Consider the following 6,727-nt stretch of genomic DNA (forward strand, 5'->3'; position numbering starts at 1 on the left):
TAAGAACCCCAGGAGTCCCCAAGTCAGCTGCTGCTGAAACTGATCAGCGGCTGATTCCAGGAAGCCAGGGGCAGAGCAACTCTGCCTCCAGCTTCCTGTAGTCAGCGCTGGTCAGTTTCAGCAGCGGCTGACTTGGGGACGCCTGGGGCAGAGTAGCTGGCGTGCTGCCGGCGTGCTCTGAGGCTTTGTTCCCCGTCTCCCTGGTCTGCTGGGGGGGTCTTCCCCCCTCTCCCCAGCAGACCAGGGAGATGCGGAGCAGCTTTTCTCGCCCCAGAGGACGCGGGCGGCGGGACCGTGGTGCATCTGGGCATCCTGCCGCTCCCATCCTCCGGGGCGAGAAAAACCCCGTTCGTAACTGCGGATCCGACATAAGTCGGATCCGTGTAACTCGGGGACTGCCTGTAGATGATTCTCTGGAAAGGTTGATTCTTTATATTATTGTAATATATTATTCCAGGATGTGTGGAAAAAAATAACTGGATTTCAAAGGAGGGGTAGCTGAGTTAGTCTGGAACAGGAAAATCTTAAAAAACAACAAATAGTCTAGTAACACCTTAAAATCTCACAAAATATATAGATGGTATCATGAGCTTTTATAGGCACAGCCCACTTCTTAAGATGATGGGAGTGTTGGAAGAGAATTCCAGCCTAAGGCCACATTTAGTATCAGTGAAATAAAAATGCTAACAGCATAAAATCATGCTGGCTATAGAAAGATCTGTCATCCAGCTATATTTGCTATGCTTTAATGCAGCTGTTCCACATAACAATTGAGTCCAAGGAACCTACTACCAATACAAACGGTGCGGTGCTGCTTTTTTTTTTAACAGTCCAGAATTCCTTTGAGGTACCTGGGATTACTTAGCCTCCTTCACCAGGAAATTCACAAAACATACATATCTGTGTGTGGATTAATGCTGCAATTCACCTTCCTGGCCCTCTTGCTACTGTGGCTATTTTGTGTTTCAGACTAGTGCCGCCTTTCCATCTAGTTTTGCTACTCTCCCCAGATAGTTTAATTCTCTAGTGTGCATGGTTGACTTCATCAGTGCTTGCTTGCTAAAAACAGATGTGCCCTACAGTCCAGTATGCCTAAAGAACTGCTAGCTTAATTTGGTGACAAATCAACCTCAATTGAGAGATCTATTCAGACGTTCCCTGGGAATAACCCCTAACAATATCTTTGATCTTTAGTGTTCCAAGTGACTGGATTCTTAATTCACCCGGTTGATACATTCATTGCCAGACATTGCAGTGTACTTCCTGAAAGCATATGTGTTGCACAGCAGGAGGTGCATGCAAGCGGAACTGCTATAACAATACTAATGAATATCTGCCCATTGCCACGCTATGTCTACACGCCATGGTTTTATACCATTGTTTGGAAGAAAAAATCCTGTCTACAATGGTCAGGGTAACTGTGCTGGAATGCTAACAACCATCTTTCTGATGTAGGAGTGAAGGATTGGAGCAGTCCTCACACAATGAGCCTTTTCTTGTTTCCATTCCCCCTGTCATAAGAATAATGAAAAACATTTTCTTTAGTGAGTCATAAGACTATGAAGTCACATATGGTTCATTTTGCAGTTTATATATAGCATTAAATGTGAACTGTAGAGGAGGAGTAGCTTATCTAGAATGGTGGATAAACTCTATTTGACTGCATCTTTCACTGGTGATATACTACTTCCAACATGCTTGTCCAAAAATTAAAGCAATCTTAAAGTAAAATTAAGAGCAATAAAATATTTTTCTCTCTAGTTTATTGCTTTCTGTAAAGGTTATCAGTCAGTTTAGGACTCAAAGCTTGCCTCAAAATCATATAAAGGTTATTAAATGATGAGGCAGAAGAAAAGAGGGGCACGTTCTCTATGGGAATCTAAAATTAGTATGCGTTTGTCAGGGCTATAAAAAGGGCACCTCATTAATGATGGACAATGAGATTGTTGCTCAAGGCATGTTTACTGTGTGGAGTGTGCTTGAGATGGGCCACTTTATTTGCAGACAGAAACATAAGAAATATAATGAAAACGGGTCAAGAATAAAGGATAAATGGACAGTTTTTGAAGCTGGCTCTTAGGATTCCTTGCGTGGATACCAAACTACTCTTGTATTACTATTTAATGGCTGGTTTTAGTCCCCTCTAGAAATTAGTAATCAGAGTGTTTCTTCATACCTAGATAACATTTGTAGACAAATGGTTTGAATTAGCTATGGGCAGAACACTAGATCAGCTCTACATGAGACACCACAGAATAGCCAGAGACGAGTTTTTCTTTGTATCATCCTACCTCCACTGCTATGGCCAAGGGTTGTGCTCTCCCACCATGGATCTCAGGACAATGGGGAAGTCTGATAGTGTGCTGTAATACTCCCATTGGCTCCCAGCAGCCCATACCAAATCCAGCCTTGATTTGGGGGAAAGAATAACAGTACAGAATGCTGATAGAATAAAAAACATGGAAAATCCACATAAGGTTGAAGAAGGAGGAGGCTTCAGAGCAGTGAACACTGGCTTCTGCCCCTTCCTGCTCAGCCACATCCCCATCAAAACTACCACGCAGCAAGCACGTGGGCAGGACTACCTTGAAGAAAATCTTCTTACTATATATTGTAGAAATGCGTGTCTGTCTGTTTGAGAGTCCATTTGTTGAAGAGCACCTCTTAAAGGGTAAGAGCTAGGATAATCAAACTTGGTATGCAGTTTCCTCTTATTATAACAAAGCAAAGTCTGGGTTTGGTTGCACCAGGACAATGAGATGTGCCTGGTATTTGATTGTTTCTCATAAAAGGGAAAGAGAGGGGTCTGATAGGAGGGAGTTATATTGCAGAACGACCACAGGGCCAGAGTTGGGAACTTGGACAGGTGTAACCCCACTGAGCCAGGTGGAAGCAGGAGTGGAGAAAGGGACAGCTACCTACCGTATATTTCAGATAATTGGTCTGTTTGTGTGTCTGTCTGTCCCCTAGTGGGAAATATGCCTCCCTCCCCTAACTGTGTCTGCTGCAGCTGCGGTAGCCATAGAGAGGTGCTTCTCACCGGGCCCCAAACTGCTGCAGAGAGAGAGGGCGGGAGCAGTCCTCTTCCTGGGGCAGCCTGCATACTGACCCCCTCATCCTCAGCTTCATCCCAGAACAATGATTTAAATGAACAAACACACACAACTAGGATCTGAGCAATGATGGGTATGTAAATAAGACCCTACCTGAATCATGGGATGATCTTCAAGAAATTGCAGCTGAGTTGCAGACAAGACATAGAAAAGTAATAATGGACTTGTATTAACAGCAGAAATTTGCAAACTATAGTAGAATTATTTAAGAAAAATTTGCTGGAATGATATAAACATTCAACTATTATGTCGTACCTGCAAATTGTTTTGATAAGACAATTTGGTGCCTTTATATTACATTCATTAAAAAATTGACCAGTAAAATAAAAAATTCAGAAGACTAAAAGTTTTAATTGCTGTAGAAATCAAGCCCAGGCACTTTAGCCATTTAAATTTTTCAGGCATTCAGTGTTAATGCAATACATCCTGCTACAGCACTCTCCTTCATGCCCTGTTTGTTTTGTGAAAACTTGTCCATACTAAAACACTGCATGTTTGGAACCCAAACATTAAGGCAAGATCAAAAAGAGAGAATGGCTGAGAAGAAATTTCCCATTAAAGGCCTTCTTGCATCTCCTTCTGAAGCATCTGTTACTACCTCAGATCAGAGCCAGGATGCTGGACTGGACCAAGCACAAGCATTCACATATACTAAAAGAGTGCATGGTTTCCTTAGGCCTGCTGATCACTATGAGAGAGATGCATATGGATTTTAGAAAAACAAATTCTTAAGTTTTATCTTACGTATAAAACTCTCTTCAGAGGATTGAAAGCTTTTGTGATGTAAATTGTGTATCTATTAATATGCTCTTATGGGGACTATTAAATGAACAGACCTTATTTTTAATATGTGTAAATATTTAAAGTGTTTTGCTTGCAGCTAGTCTTAGTTTTTTATATAGAATCATAGAATAATAGGGTTACAAGAGACCTCAGAAGGTCATCGAGTCCAATCCCCCGCTAAAAAACAGTACCAATCCCAACTAAATTATTCCAGCCAGGGCTTCGTCAAGCCAGGACTTAAAAACCTCTAGGAATGGAGATGCCGTGACCTCCTGGGTAACCTATTCCAGTGCTTCACCACCCTCCTAGTGAAACAGTTTTTCCTAATATCCAACATAGACCTCCCCCACTGCAACTTGAGACCATTGTGCCTCATTCTATCAGCTGTCACCACGGAAAACAGCCTCTCTCCATCATCTTGGAACCCCCTTTCAGGTAGTTGAAGGCTGCTATCAAATCCTCCCTCACCCTTCTCTTCTGTAGACTAAATAAGCCCAAACTCAACCTCTCCTCATGTGCTCCAGTCCCCTAATAATTTTGATTGCCTTTGGCTGGACTCCAATTCATCCACATCCTTTCTGTAAGGGGTGGGAGGCAGAACTGGACGCAATACTCCATAGGTGGCCTCACCAGTGCTGAATAAAGGGAAATAGTAACTTTCCTAGATCTGCTGGCAATGCTCCTATTAATGTACCCCAATATGTCGTTAGCCTTCTTGGCTACAAGGCCACACTGTTGACTCATATCCAGCTTCTCATCTACTGTAATCCCCAGGTCCTTTTCTGCAGCACTGAGAGTAGCCAGTCAGTCCCCAGTCTGTAGCATTGCTTAGGATTCTACCATCCCAAGTGTAGGACTCTACATTTGTCCTTGTTGAACCTCATCAGATTTCTTTTGGCCCAATATTGCAATTTTTCTAGGTCACTATTGATTATATCCCTACCCTCCATGGTACTTAGTTTTCCCCATAGCTTAATGTCATCAAACTTGCTGAGGGAGCACTCCTTCCCCTCATCCAGGTAATTAATTAAGATGTTGAACAAATCTGGCCCAGAATCAACCTTTGGGGCAGTCTACTTGATACTGACCGCCAACCAGACATTGAGCCATTGATCACTACCTACTGAGTCCAATGATCTAGCCAGATTTCTATCCATCTTACAGTCTATTTATCCAATTCATACTTCTTTAATTTGCTGGCAAGAAAGCTAGCTGTGTGAGACTGTATCGAAAGCTTTGCTAAAATCCAAGTATATCACATCCACCACCTTCCCCATGCCCACAGAGCCAGTTACCTGATCATAGAAGGCAATCAGGTTGGTCAGGCATGACTTGCCCCTGAGGGATCCAGGTTGACTGTTCCTAATCACTTTCCTCTCTTCCAAGTGCTTCAAAATTGATTCCTTGACTCCCCTCCGTGATTTTTCCAGGGACTGAGATGAGGCTGACAACATACAGAAATGGTTGCCTTATCTCAAAAGAGATAAATTGGCATTGGAAAAGGACAACAAAAAATGATTAGGGGTTTGGAACAAGTCCCATATGAAGAGAGATTAAAAATACTTGGGACTTTTCATCTTAGAAAAGAGGAGACTAAGGGGGGATATGAGGTGGTCTAAAAATCATTACTGGTGTGGAAAAAGTAAATAAGGAAAAGTTCTTGACTTGTTCCCATAATATAAGAACTAGGGGTCACCAAATGAAATTAATAGGTAGCAGGTTTAAAACAGACAAAGGAAGTTTTTCTTGACGCATCACAACCAACCTGTGGAACTCCTTGCCATAGGATGTTGTGAAGACTAGGATTTAACAGAGTTCAAAAAAGAGCTAGATAAATTCATGGAGGTTAGGTCCATCAATGGCTATTAGCCAGGATGGGTAGAAATGGTGTCCCTATCCTCTGTTTGTCTGAAAATGGATGACAGGAGAGGGATCACGTGATGATTACCTGTTGTGTTTACTCCCTCTGGGGCATCTGGCATTGGCCACTGTTGGCAGACAGAATACTGGGCTAGAGAGACCTTTGGTTTGACCCAGGATGGCCATTCTTATGTCTGTAGTTCCCTGGATTCTCCTTCTCTTTTTAAAGATGGGCACTACAATTTGCCTTTTCCAATCATCTTGGACCTCCCGTGATTGCCACGAGTTTTCAGAGATAATGGCCAATGGGTCTGTAATCTCGTCAGTTATCTTTCCATCAGTTCTGCCTTCTCTCACCATTGCTGCCCCTTTTCTAATCATGACCACAAGCCAAATAAGTTGCCAGCCCTATCTAGATAATTAGTTTTTTAAATGAAATGGAAAACAGAAGGGTTACTTTTCAATTTTTAGTTGATGAAACCAGTGCAGTCTTCACTGCTGTACATTACAAGAACAGAGCTTCCTGTTTTAATTTGGTTTTCATTAGCCTGTCTTTAAGATAGCTCAAGGCTGTCTCCCACTGTCAAGGAATCTCAGCCTGTCACTAACAAAGCAGCAGTTTCAATGTATTACAATCTGTGTTACACAGCCTGAGTCACTAATTAGAACTAAAATCGCATTTATGATGTGGCCTCCACAAGGTAGATCACAATACATTGCAACATGGAAGCATGAATGAGCAAGAGAAAAATTTCCAGAGCAGTAACCTATTAGTAACTGCACCACATAAAATTGTAAGAAGTCTTGTCCTTTGTGAGGCACATTGCAATACATCCATGATGGAAGAACTGCTTTGGTGGTAACATATGGATGGTTATGCAGAGAAGAGCGGGTCAAAAAGTTTCTGTTGAAACTGTCTCATCAGAAAACTGGATTGTTGACTAAACATGTTTTGCAAACTGTCTACTGTC

The sequence above is a fragment of the Pelodiscus sinensis genome, chromosome 6 (assembly GCF_052426305.1).
Source record: "Pelodiscus sinensis isolate ZL-2025 chromosome 6, ASM5242630v1, whole genome shotgun sequence".
Taxonomy (NCBI): Eukaryota; Metazoa; Chordata; order Testudines; family Trionychidae; genus Pelodiscus; species Pelodiscus sinensis.